This window comes from Mercenaria mercenaria, chromosome 2 (assembly GCF_021730395.1).
Source record: "Mercenaria mercenaria strain notata chromosome 2, MADL_Memer_1, whole genome shotgun sequence".
Taxonomy (NCBI): domain Eukaryota; kingdom Metazoa; phylum Mollusca; class Bivalvia; order Venerida; family Veneridae; genus Mercenaria; species Mercenaria mercenaria.
Window position 1 is genome coordinate 14,074,487 of NC_069362.1, and position 14,486 is coordinate 14,088,972.

At 35.1% G+C, this 14,486-nt stretch overlaps 1 protein-coding gene across 4 annotated transcripts in view; it reads left to right on the forward strand.

The window, feature by feature from the left end:
* Positions 1-8,916: 8,916 nt before the first annotated feature.
* The window catches only part of LOC123563253 (chondroitin sulfate N-acetylgalactosaminyltransferase 2-like), a 69,655-nt gene continuing 64,085 nt past the window's right edge, over positions 8,917-14,486 (forward strand). For 2 of the 4 annotated variants that reach the window (XM_045355943.2, XM_053530397.1), the window contains exons 1-3: positions 8,917-9,010; positions 10,047-10,087; positions 11,806-11,928. The gene's annotated coding sequence lies outside the window, so the exon portion shown is untranslated. Of the gene's footprint in view, positions 9,011-9,700; positions 9,743-10,046; positions 10,088-10,620; positions 10,643-11,805; positions 11,929-14,486 lie in introns of those variants that run through there. The other 2 variants (XM_045355946.2, XM_053530409.1) reach the window with 2 other exon arrangements.

Consider the following 14,486-nt stretch of genomic DNA (forward strand, 5'->3'; position numbering starts at 1 on the left):
GCAATTGTTAGGCTTGTTACTGTCTCATCGTCACTGGACTGTATGGCAAGTCAACTAAGTTGGGAGAAGTCATTCACATCTAGAAGAGGAGTACATGATAGCCAAAACTAGAGATACTCCACTGATGTGAAAGTAAAACAAGAGGTCCAAATGGGACTCAGCCGCTCAACTGACCAAGACTGGTGAACATTCTTTAAGAAGTTCATTAAAATAAAAGTAATTTAAAGGGCTTTTCTGTTTTTGCTGTGACAATCTAAAATGCGTCGAGGACCTTATAATGGTACTGCAAATCAAGTTTGATGAAGATCAATCAAACAGTTCATGAGAAATAGTCACTTGAAGGCATTTCTATTTTTATATCTAGATGCCTATAAAAGGAGCCAAGTGCTCCTAATTGAGAAAAGTTTTGAGAGGACCTTATAAAAATAATGATGCTACAAATCAAGTTGATAAAGATCTATTAAGCAGTTAATGAAAGTCATTTGAAGGTATTTCTTTTTTTACCTCTAGTGGCCCCTAAAAGGGGCCAATTCCCACTGCTAGAATAAATTTGGGAGAGGACCTTAAAATGATGCTACAGACCAACTTTGATGAAGATCTATTCATCAGTTTATGAGAAGAAGTCTTTAAAAGGCATTTCTGTTCTTAGCTCCAGTGGTCACTAAAAGGAGCTTAGTGCCCCTATTTGAACAATTTTGGGTGATGCTTTAGACCAAGTTCGATGAAAGTCCATCAAGTGGTTCATGAGAAGAAGTCTTTCAAAGATTTGTTTTCTATTTTTAGCTCTTGTGGCCTACAACGGGACAAGCTAAACCTTTTGAACAACTCTGAAAGAGGCCATTGTCGATATTTTCTGACCAAATTTGGTGAACATGAATAAGAACAACAGAGATAGAAGTGAAGTTCTTACAGATGTACTTTCAGAAAAGATAGACGCAATGGATCTTGCCACAAAGGGCGTCTAGCTATTTGCACTAAATAAAAAAAAACGCCCCCTTTCATATAAGTAGAGTATTTGTGATATTCCGTTTATTTTAAATGGCATGCCTGATTTTCAGTGATTCTGAAAATGGCAATAAATGCTTTTACGTTAAACAACTGTGAGAAGTGGTAACACAACATTCACAGTCATGTCATCAGCAAATTACAACATGAAGAACGTGTCTACTTCATAGATATGTAACGTTTGTAACACTGAATCGCACTCAAATTCTGTAGATGGTAACTAACTTTGCAGCCCAGGTTCATAATAGGGAAGCGACGGCCACATTATCCCCAAGAAACCTTGGAAATATCCTGCATGGAAATCACACAAGTCACTTCGTGCCATAAGAATAAACTTTCAAGTTTTGAAAAGCATTGTCTCTGACAGGAAGGTGATATTTACAACGCGAATATGCGTCTTCTGTGAGGAGGACTAAGAAATTCGTTGTATGTATACCTGTCAAGACCAGCAAGAGGCTGCAACAATCTTTGTTAAACTTTGATGTCAACATTTTGAAATTCTTCATACTATCTGTCTTTTACTGACCACAGTTTTATGCCCCAAGCATTCCAAGCCAATGTGAAATTGGCCAAAATGTCCAAACAGCAACCCGAGGTCCAAAGATCCGAGGTCTCTTCCTCACAGAAACCCCTCGTTAGTACTCAGATGCAAGCTTAGCCTAGAAGTAGAGTATGAAACTACAAGGCGCTGTCCCCGTTGCCCTCCCATGCCAGAAAAGTGTAAAACCAACAAGAAGAACAATAAGGCTAATTTGTACACCAATTGCAGGATGTTAAATTATGTGAACTGTTTTCAGTGTATGCATCCTCTATATGATAGACAAACAAATTCCGTACCCGCTCAATGCATTCCAGTCTCTGGACGATGACGCCACAACATGGCGACTAATCAGGCGAAACAGCTCATTCAAAAAGACTACATGATCAGGCAGCATTAAGGACACAAAACTTTACAAGCAGCTTAAATCTTCATGTCAAAGAATCATTTACATAGCATCCAATATGTGTATAACATAATAAGTACAGATACTAAAGTTCCAGATATAGATGAAAGAGAAAAGGCAAGAAGCATTAGGTGTCTCCCCACAACAGATTAATGATCGTATTACAGCGATTCGCAGCAATGCTCGGGCGAAATGCAAGTCAATCTTCAATGAAGAAAATCTAAATACGTCACTAATAAGGGCCCTAGTACACACACTTCTACGTAAGACTTAGCCTGGTGTAGACAAACTTTCAAAGAACCTTCAACTCCACAAGGCCACTTGTACAGATTCCATCCCTGTGCGACTACTTGCTGAATTATCAAGATAGATCTTTCCTGCATTTACTTATATTTACCAGACCTCCTTTAAACTTTTTTGAAATCCCACTTTGTTGAAGACCAAAATTATTGGAGTGTGGTCAACGCCGTTCAACGAGACGACTGACGACAAGTCAAAATTTGGTAGAGATAAAAACAAATCAAAGCCTTGAAAGGACTGACAGCCAGTGCTTATTGAGTGATATTTCAACCGATACACCTGAAGAATCAACATTTCATTGTGCATAGACCGGTCATGACTTGAACAACGTTTGTAGAGGTCCACTAGACAATGCTACATGCCAGCTATCTAAGCTCTGTGCATTGTGGTTCAAGACAAGAAGATTCTAAAGGTTTTCCCTATACAACTCTATAGGGTGGGGCCACTTTCAACCCTAACCATAAACCCTAACCCTAAACCCTAACCATAGAGCGGAGTGATTCCGAATATAAAGAATAAATATGGGACTATTTTTTACACGTCCAGAACATTTGTGTGATACGGTCACATAGAAATAGAAGGAAAACTCAAACGACTGGTAGTTGATTTAGAGCTATAGTCAGTTGCTAAAGCACTAGTTAAAAACAGGAGTGGAGTTAGAAAAGTTGTCATGTATAGTTCTTATCCGGTGTTCAACAAACTTGGTCACAATGTTTATGGGCAGAATATCTTTGATATATTCGGTAACAAACCAGTCGTATATTCCCAGTTACTTTTGAGATATGGTGTTAAATTACTCAAAATTGCGAAAACTGACAGTGTCCACTCGAGCAGTTCTTATGGTCAGAGACCACCAATTCAAAAAAGTACAGGGAACTTACTGGGAATGAGGTAAGTGTATACCTGGGAATAAGGTAACGTCTGTGCGTTCTGATTGGTCAGTCGTGTAAACAAACCCAGGAAGTGATTATTTTTTCAAAATTGATATTTTTTCACTGCATTTACAGTATTTTATCATACATTTTGACAAAATTTGCTACATTTTATGTGTATTGAAAAAAAGTTTTATCAAACGAATTTCTCCCGCCATGTCAATAATGTAAACCGGGGGTCATCTCATTCACACGAAAATTGCTTAAATAAAGTATCTCTATTCATATGTTTTCCGTCCGATATTTTGGTAGAACTAAGATAGTTCTTGAAAAACTTGTAATTAGATATACATGTTTCGATGTATGGAAGGCCGTACACGCCATAATGTTACAATGTAAGTCTATGGGAAAACAATTGGTGGTCTCTAACCTTATCCAGTGTTTAACAAATTCAGTGAAAAAGAGAATGGAACTTTAATAACTTAAGCAATTCTTACCCGATGTCCACCAAAGTCATTCAAAAATTAATGGACATATCAACTTGGTCAAGTTCGAAAACGATATGGTTTGCCCTTGTTGCTTTGGAATTATACTCCTTGAATGAGTAAAAATGACAACTAGTCTGCTTGATAAGTAAAGTATTTTGAAAGTCAAAACTGATCCGCCGTGACGGATGTTTATTGTGACAGTTTGCCGCTCCTGTTTAAATAGCTTTCTATTTCATTTTGATACTACTATAAAATCCTTTTTGTCCTACATACTTCAGGTGACACTTTTTTCCGGTTTGTTGAGATCAAATCTAAGTTCGACTATCTTCCATCAATAAAGGTTAATGAGAGAGTTGAAACGTGACTTAAGGTCTATGATCCTCCGCTGAGTGGGTTAGACTTGTCGAGAAGTTTTAAGCCAAAGGCTGTGAGTAGCTGAAACATATTTCGATCTTCTCAGATCGTTCAGCACGACTTTAATGTTATGCTGTTGGTACTGTTTAGTTTTTCAGCTTTAATATTTCGTTTTCGGTAGTTCCGATACTCCCGCGTTCATGGCTTTGGGTATTGTTTAATCACCATTTGGATATGATGCCTGTTTTTTTTTTAATTTTGTCTTTTGACAGATTCTGTGATATGCAGATTCGGTAACCTCAGATCCCCTTTCTAAATTTCCAATTTGTTTAGTTCTGCCCATTGTTTTCTCGTTCAGGGCAAATACGAATACACATTAATGTATCATTGAAGGTTTAGGTTCCATGTGCACCGCCGTATGAACACATCTGCGTATGTTTCTAAATTGTTTTTGGTACTTGTAAAATGTATAAATGTACCCGAGGCGTGGACGGTAGCATGCATTTCTTCTAGCATGCATTCGCAAAGTTACTGAATACTTCCTAATGTACAGTAGTAATATATATGTCTTGTATAATGATAGTTTGCTGTTGTATATATATTTACATATGTATCTGTATAATATTGTCTTGATGTACATTACCATAATGTCTTGTGTGATGATTACAATAAAATATGATTAAACTAAATTTCTTCTACCGTCCGTGAACAGGCTCATTCTTCTACCGTCCGTGAACAGGCTCAATCAATAAAATCTGTAAAAAAAATCCTTTGGAAGCATAGGATGCAAACAAACAGAGTAATAGCAGACTCGGTTTGATTGAGTCTGTTCATGAGAGGTAATGAAATGTGCAACACCTCTCACGCCCCTAGCACCGTCTTAAGCGGAACTCTATTACACATATATTGAATGGACTCCATGATCCCAGAAAATATAGCAACACTGAATCCAAGTACGGAAATACTTCATTACACCCGTAATGAAGTATTTCGACCCCCATAGAATAATGACCCCCGGTCATTATTCTATAGAAAAAGTGACCCCCCGGTCATAGTATTATGACCTCCAGATCATAGTACTTTGACTCCCCCACGTGAAGTAAACTGAACCTCACGAAGAATATATTGACTCCCATAAAAAAACGAGCCCCAGTCATTTGGTCAAATTTAGTGATAACTCATGTATCTAAGGCCTAATTGCTGCATTTTATGCCCCCACTCGGGGGAGGGGGGCATATAGATTTGCCCTTGTCCGTCCGTCCGTCCGTCCTTCCGTTTGACCATTAGCCCCAGATACCATCACTTGACACAGAAATCAGAGCATTCCGCAACGGGAAAAGGGATTCTATTTCTAGACGCTGTATCTTGGTGTATACATTTTTTTCAGGAAAATAACAATTCACAATACGTTCACAAAACACACCAGTGTCAATAATCCCTGCAAACTTCGGTATGAAGTAATTCATCAGAAGAAAACTGCACAAGAAACTGCTAGCATAGAACTTAGTATTAATAGAAGTTGCAATACTTAGCAGTGACAGTAAAGTACGGTAGCGGCAACAATAGAAAGTAGTAGTAGTAGTAGTAGTGGCAGTGGCAGTGGCAGTGGCAGCAGCAGCAGCAGCAGCAGCAGCAGCAGAGAAATAAGTGACAGCAACAACAGCAGCAGGAGAAGAAGAGGTAGATGTACAAGACGTATTAGTGGAAGCAGGTATAGTAGTATCAGTAGTAGCAGTGGTAGTAGTAGTAGTAGAAGTAGTTGTAGTAGTAGTAGAAGAAGAAGAAGAAGTACATGTAGTAATAGCAATAGAAGTAGCGGCACAGTAGTAGTAGTACAATCAAAATGTTAACCATTGGCAATGGAGGGTATTAGAGTTGTAGATCTAGTAAAATTGTCCGTTAGGTTTGGTGGGGGACACTTTTTAATAGATATTATCGTCGAAAGTCTTTTTAGGAGCCAGTGTTTTACACGGAAAGAGTAACTTTTTTAAATAGAATAATGTCCGGGAATCGATATTGTATGAGAGTTCGAATGTAGTAATTTCGGCAGTGAGTATTTTACATGGAAGGAGTCACTTTTTCTATAGAATAATAACCGGGGTGGTTATTCTATGAGATTCGAAGGGAGTCATCTTTAGGGAGTCAGTATTTTACTTGGAGGGGTCAGTTTTTCTATAGAATAATGACCGGGGGGTCGTTATTCTATAGAGTTTTCAAAGGGAGTAAGTTTTTTTATAAGGGAGTCAATATTTTACAGGAAAGGAGTCACATTTTCCATAGAATAATGACCGGGGGTCGTTATTCAATGGGGGTCGAAATACTTCATTACACCGGCACACGGCACTTAAACCCAGCTTGCAACGTTTCATTTTTGTCGTGTTGAGCGACCTGTGAAGTCTCCACTTTTTTCTATTTTACCACCTTTTCATTGTTTTTCAACTACTACACATATTTTCAATCTTATTTAGTGTACAAACGCCAGCCTTGTAAAAGTAAAATACAGTATAGTGGTTCCAATGATTACACCGTTTAAATAGAGTTCACTTCCCTTACTAAAGAAAATAAAGCGGGAAAATTCAAAGGCATGTTTATATTTTAATTTTAGTTTTTAAACTGCAGTATGTCGCGCGGTACAAATTGGTAGGAACACTGTTTGTAAGGCAGCCACTTAGCTTAGCCAGAAGAGCACCCATCCTGTGCTAGGGTCTCTGGTTCGAGCCCCAGCAGGGTTTTTTTTTCAGAATTTTTTTTTAATCATACAGTTTTCACCAAAAATTGACTTTACATCAGGTTTTTATTCCACTTTACCCAAATAACAAGCTATTTTTCCCAAACCACAGGCCTGGGCCCCTTCTCCTGGTAAACAAAAACCCTGCCCATAACTGAGTGACACATATAGTTACCTATATGCCGACAGATTTTTTGGCATTGCTGGGTCGAATATCCTGCCATTTTTTCCAGCTTTCCTGAAGTCTGTTAATTAATCAAGATTTTTAAAAAATCTATTTCAGACAACTAACTGAGTCCTGTGCTTGTGTTTCGTGTATAAAATGAGACATATATTCTATGAAAACTTGTGTATTTCTTTCTTAAATACATGTACCCCACTTCAGAATATTTTAATATTGGGTATATGAATTGGGTCACCCTTAATCAAATCTAAATACGCAGAAACTAACATGAAATTTCCTAGTTATTTCAAAGGAATGCATGTTACTAATCTGTATCAGTTGCATCACTTAACATGAATTTATGGTGAATTAAGAAAAAAAAATATAAAAAGACAGTTAAACATGTTGTTAATATAAAGTTTTAAATCATAGGATTACATCCTCATTGAAATTAATCTCATCAGACAAATTAAAAGCTTAACTGAAAGAAATTTTAGTGTTGAAAATAACTGAATAACTAATTTGAAACGTCAGAAATACTTATGTCAAAATTGAAGATAAAAGCTAATAGAATACCCAGTCACAAAACTTTCTGATGTTTAGGTTTGGTTGACTTAACGACATTAAGTCATGGTGATTGACCTTTTTATTAAAAATAATAACTTTAAAAAAGTATTGTGCATTTAGTAATTTTCTTTTTAGGGTTTATGCATTTCTGACAATAGTAGGAAAGGTCATAAACAGGCATATCCTCTTTTTGTATTCCCTCGCATTCCAGGTTGTCACAAAGGACATACATACCATTTTCAAGTATTCTACATGTACAAAATAGCTTTAGGTACAAGGTGTATGTAACAGCACTTGTATGCTCAAGCCTGTGGGATCCCCTATGTTTTGGAGTTCTGTTGACAATCTGAATGAAATTACCATTATGCCGATTGACAACATTTAAAAACTCCAAATCCCGTATGTGTGGAAATCTCTTTAGAAGAATCATTATCTATTATCCTATCATTCATTCACTCAGTTGGCAAATAAAGATTTTTATGCCCCCGAAGGGAGGCATAAAGTTTTTGAACCGTCTGTCGGTCCGTCGGTCTGTCAGTCTGTAGGTCTGTCAGTCTGTCCGCAATTTTCGTGTCCGGTCCATATCTTTGTCATCAATGGATGGATTTTCAAATAACTTGGCATGAATGTGTACCACAGTAAGACGACGTGTCGCGCCCAAGACCCAGGTCCGTAGCTCAAAGGTCAAGGTCACACTTAGACATTAAAGGATAGTGCATTGATGGGCGTGTCCGGTCCATATCTTTGTCATCCAAGGATGGATTTTCAAATAACTTGGCATGAATTTGTACCACAGTAAGACGATGTGTCGCGCGCAAGACCCAGGTCCGTAGCTCAAAGGTCAAGGTCACACTTAGACGTTAAAGGATAGTGCATTGATGGGCGTGTCCGGTCCATATCTTTGTCATCCATGGATGGATTTTCAAATAACTTGGCATGAATGTTTACCACAATAAGACGACGTGTCGTGCGCAAGACCCAGGTCCGTAGTTCAAAGGTCAAGGTCACACTTAGACGTTAAAGGTCATTTTTCATGATAGTGCATTGATGGGCGTGTCCGGTCCATATCTTTGTCATTCATGCATGGATTTTAAAATAACTACGCATGAATGTGTGACACAGTAAGACGACGTGTCGCGCGCAAGACCCAGCTCCGTAGGTCAAAGGTCCTAAACTCTAACATCGGCCATAACTATTCATTCAAAGTGCCATTGGGGGCATGTGTCATCCTATGGAGACAGCTCTTGTTTTCTTTATATTTATTCCTTAAGTTTTCTAGCCAGTCTGGTCCACTGTCACAGAGGTGTATGTTTCACTGTGAGTTGAAAAGTATTTGTTAAAATGCTCTGAAATTTAATTTCAGGTTCTTTTTAAAACATCTTGAATGAATTTTCTCCAAACACTTCAAAATACTGCTGTACTTTTGTTGACCTTTAATTGTAAAAGTATCTGATGAATTTTAAACAGTAGCAAGTTATGCACACATGAACCCAAGATAAGTAGCAGATTTATTTTGACAGGTGTGACCATGTGAGACCTACACTGATTGCCAAACCATTCTCCCAACTAGATTATGACACAGAAAGCAGGTGTGTGAATATTGTGGAGATGAAAAGGACATCTTGTTTTGTTGTTTGTAGACATTTATTATATCCAATTCAAATTGTGTTGCAAAATAAACTAGAATCTCTTTGAACTGGTGTTTTCATTGGATTTATTTCTATTGCTTTTTAATGAGAAACATCAGTTCTGAATTGACGGTAGAGATATTTCATCACTGTAGATGTGGAGTGCTGTAACTGAAACAACCATTGTATTCAGTTTTCAGCTGGTGTACAGAGAGTACAATTTATACTGTGATATCATTTAATTTTTATTTTCACCAAAGCAGCTATTTAGTGGTGAAATTAATGAATGAGAATTTTTGTTTGGTTGTTGGGGATTTAATTTCACGGATTGATGCAACCACGAAATCTACAAAAATTAGTCCCCCACAGATATTAATGCTTTCACAGTATATCATTTTAAAGAATAATTCAGTCAGCCCCTTGATTATAAGTTTGTCTTACTGCTGGACAGTTTTAAACTTGTTTTCAGTAACTTTAACTAGGAACAAAACTCGGCACAGACATTTGAACAAATATAATGACAAACATAATCTGTTTGAGATTATCTCACTGAGTGCATCATACGATTTGTGGGCGGAGTTATGGAATCACCTGATTTAGATTAGGAGAGCGTTTTTACTAGCTCATTCAACATTTTGTTCCAATACACGCTAATCCCTCACTGTAGAATTCGGTTAAGGCCAATATTGCTAGGTACATGGTGACGCAATGTTTACTACAAACTATGAATGAAAAAAGTTAGGCTGATTGAACATAATTGAAATAATCAAATACTTGAAAATGTTATATAATGGTGCATGAGCTATGCTCAGCTGGCAGTTTAAAGCATAATAGCAGCTGTTTATTATTATGTAGATATGTCTATTTCTCATCAGAAGTGAAAATTTTAAGTTTTCTGAATTTAAATGTAATTTCCCTGATATAGATCTACCTTTTTATGTACTGGATTTGTTTTTCAAAAAGACATTTTTAATCTTTTTTTTTTTTTACATTGTAGTGTAACTGTGGAGGGCTAGTGCTAACAGTAAAACTATAAAGGTAAGGCTTTTACTATTTGCATTAGAATTATAAAAGTCAACAAGATTTTAATTGTTTTAATCATTGATTTCTCATTTTGTATGAAAGTGCATGCTGCAAATGAAGAGTGTTGAACTGTAGACATAGTGCAAACAAGTCTGTCTAAATAAATTAGAAATAAAGTGAGATTAGCCTGAAGTACTTCAAATGTTTAACTTTTTCTTTTAAATATTTATGGGTTTTATTCAGACGAAAAAATGTTTCTAAAATTAAATTCATAATAATTATTAATAATTATTCATTAATAATTCACAGAAAAGTCTGATTGCTTATACAGTGATCTATACAAACAGTTTTCAATACACAATATATTAATACAATTGACATTAATAATATTTTTCAAGTATCATGTTTGCATTTACCTTGTCAGAAAAGTTCAGTGCACATCAAACATGATTTTGACAATATCAAGCATTTCAATCATTACGAAAGTTTTAATTTTCAGTCCTGTCCATTTTTTTTTATGAAACTTAGTAATTTTTTATAAATTTGTGGATAGTAACGAATGTTAATATTGTAAGTAGTGATAATTGGTGTTTATATTCTGTTTCAAATATTTTAAAGAACTTGATCATAATTGATGTTCATTTTAACAAATTATTTGAACCTTAAATTTTGTGTATAGTTTTGTATCACACTAACTGTTAAGATCTTCAGGAATGATAAGACATTAAGGGTGTAATGCGTAATTAACTGTATTGAAAAATTAATGGCGAGTATCATATATCTATTGTAGTTTTTGGAAAGACGAACCAATATTGTAATTACATTTATAGTACTGATAAAATATTTTCTTACTGAATTTTGAGAACCTTGAAGAACTTCAATAGAAAACAATTTCATTTGATTTGCTTTCTGTGCTATATAACCTAAAATAATTATAAAACATTCTCATTTGATCACAGTATGTGGTATTTGTCCAAAGGTAATATTAAAGGTCCATTACTAAGGGAAAGTGAGTTGGCAATTTTTTTCATAGCCAGTGCATAGACTTCTGCAAGACACTAAATAATGAAGATTGGCATGTCAAAATTTACAGAAGGTCTTTGGAACTCAAAGAAATGTATGTGTATTATGTTGAAATTTCAATGAATCGACAGAATGACCCCCCAGGTCTTTTTAACTTTCTTCATACTTCATAGAAAAATAATTGTACATATACTGCGATTTATTTCGAATTTCTACATACCAACTTTCATTTTCCAATAAAATGAAATAGTTTCTGTGCTTTTTAAAAGAAATTAAAATGTTCACTTTTCTTAGTATTGGACCTTTAAGGAAACCAGTTAAAGAGTTTTGCAAGTTCTTTTAATATTTAGCAAAAGACGTGTTGGAAAAATGCCATGTTATTGTTTGGCTATGCATATGCTTAATTACATAAGTTATCAATTAAGACAAAATATGCCTTTAAGTTTTCTTAATTTTAACATACCACTCTCCCCCAATTTAGTCCAGTTATATGCTCAATAAAGGTTCTGTTTTGTCATCATTATTTTCTGCCTGAATGTTTACAACTATTGCTGCAAGTGAAATATTAAAATAGCATTGAATGACAAGACACCTTTACGCCATGTAGGTAGCCTCGGGTAGAAGATAAAGGACTAGGTGAGATAAATACTGCTTATAGATGTGAAAAACTTTGCTGACTGTCACCACATCATTTTGTTTGCTCTTTACAGTTGATGACAGTAGATTATAGCCTATGATAACAGGCTCGCCACTGGGTATCATCATTTGACACAGACAAGGAGTTTAGTGCTTACTGTTGCACCCGTGAAGATAATCATCTGATTGAAATACAAGTAGGTAATTGCTGGAGAATATTTATGTGTTTGAAATGCTTTTTTGATATTTTTGATTTATTTGTAGATACATGTGATGTATCTATAGATACAGTAGCTGATAAAGATGTATGAAGTGTTTAAAGTCGTGTGATGATGTGATAACAGGTTTGATTGGCGTTTTATTCAAAGTTTACAGACGGCAGGTTTATTTTTTGTTCTAATTGAAACAGAGCTGTTTTGTTTTCTGTTTGCTTGTAGAAATCTACAGTAAATAAACTGAGTGAATCCAAATTTAGAGCAGTAATGATATCTTACCTGCATGTTATCGTATTTGTTTATTTTCTTATATGCATTTTATTTCAATGGGTCCACTGTATCAAAGTGAAAAAGAATATGAATTATTAGCCTGGCTTGCTGGCTGCATGGCCATTTTTTTTAAGTACTGCAAACCTTTTATAAGTAAATTTTAAGCCTCTTAAATAGCACATTTTATCTGATGACAGAACAATACCTATGTTCGTAGCCAGAGGAAATTTAAAAAAAATGGCAATACCGAAACAACCTGCTGGATGTACTTCCACTGTTAAAGAAGAAATTTATGAGAAATATAACGGAATAAACATACGAATAAACATAGGGATGGGAGCCAGTTTAATGAATTATACTAATGCTTTATATATAAATATTAATGTGAAAATAGCATTTATATCAATTTCATAGAAATATTAAGTTGATTCCATCATAAACTTTGTGACAACAAAAGGATGCACATTGCATGTGACTCTCGTGTGAGTAAAATGTGTACAATATGGTTAAAACATTGAAAAGGCATGAACTAGAAATAATTGTTTTTTATTTCACAGATACAATCGATACAGCTTTTACTTTTGAGAACACATAATGAGAACACAAAATTTTAAACTTTTTATTAGCTCGGCCACAAATGAAAATATTGCATTTAATGTTCTTTCATCTTGCAATAAAACAAACAAAATATTGTCAATAGTCCAGTATGAGGAAAAGGCTAGTCATGATTTGATTTATTTGAAAATGAAAAACATATGTTTTGCATGATTTTTCAGATTTATTAATAGAACTATTCTGTAAAAAAACATGTGGAATTAATGCTAAGCTAATTATAGTTGATTTTCAAGATTCAGATAAAATAGAAAATCCAAAGCCATGCTCTATCAAGATTTCAGCAGAAGCCGCAAGATTCGCAATGACTGATTTATAAATATCTTACTAATCTTTTCTTCTCAATATTTTAAAAGTTGAATCCTGTATCTTTTCATTGAGTTTTCAGCATAACATGGGATTCTTTTTATCTCTTATTTCTCAAGAAGGTCTGGGTGTATTAACATTCAATTGCTATGTTGAACTTTCTCATGGACTTCAGATCTGTAATGTACAAAGCATCTTTCATCCCCAGTAGCTTGACCAAACATGACCCTTTGATAGTGAAATATAATCCAGTAGACATTATAACCCATTAGAGAGCCTGGTGTTTGGATAAAAGGCCAGTAAAGACCTCATTATTGATATAGCATGTGCTACTGGTATCAAAACACAAGATGCATTTTCAGTGTAAAATAGATTGGCAGGGGTTGTGATGAGTTTTCAAGGCATAACAAGGATCAGCTGTCTAGTTTAGGGCCTTTGTTGTTCCTGCCTAGAGTTGTTTGAGATATGGGGCATGAGGTGTCAATTGATCAGTGATACCTGATGCCCACATATCTTTTTGGAAAATTTGTCAATCATTTTTTTCTCATCCATTTACCACTGATATCTATCTTGATTTTCTACAGATTTGACTGACAGAATGAAAAACTAAGTAATGGGAAGTCATTATTTTATATTGAATTACCATTTTTCTGCTCTCACACCAGATGCTTTAATTTGTAGAATGGAAGACCTTTTTCTTTTTCAGCAAGGTGAAGAGTTTATGCTGAAGAGTTGACAGTGAAAAGTTGATATTGAAAAAGTTTGACCCTGTCCAAAACATGTACATTTTATACTGATCAGGTTGCACACCAGAATGTGAAAGAGATTTTTGACAAGACATTAAAAACTTTTAATATTGTAGTCCTAGAGAATCTTTTTTGTTTTTCAAAAATCATTTCACTTATACATTCTGACCGTCTTTCTTGGCTCTGATTAGCTATGTTTTGAGAAGAAAAGGGACAAACCAACTAGATAATCTTTCTTTTTTTTCAATCATATCTCTTACTGTATATATTCTGGCTATCTTAGCTCTGATTAGCTATGTTTTGAGAAGAAAAGGGACATAATAACACAAAATTTGAGTAGCCTCAGGAGTTATCTCCTATGAACAAATAATATGGTCTGAACACAGACTAAATACCTTGGTGTAAAAACAAAATGTTATTACATACGATAAATGAAATTAAAGTATCTTTTTCAAAGCAGACATTTTAAACAATAATAAAGAAAAAGGTTTAGTTCCTGTTCTTCTGCATCCTGGTACATTGTCGTAAACAAATCTCTGCAGATATAAAAATCAGCTGTTTTGTTTATCTCTGGATTATCCTTGAGGATTAAGCATGATCATAGCT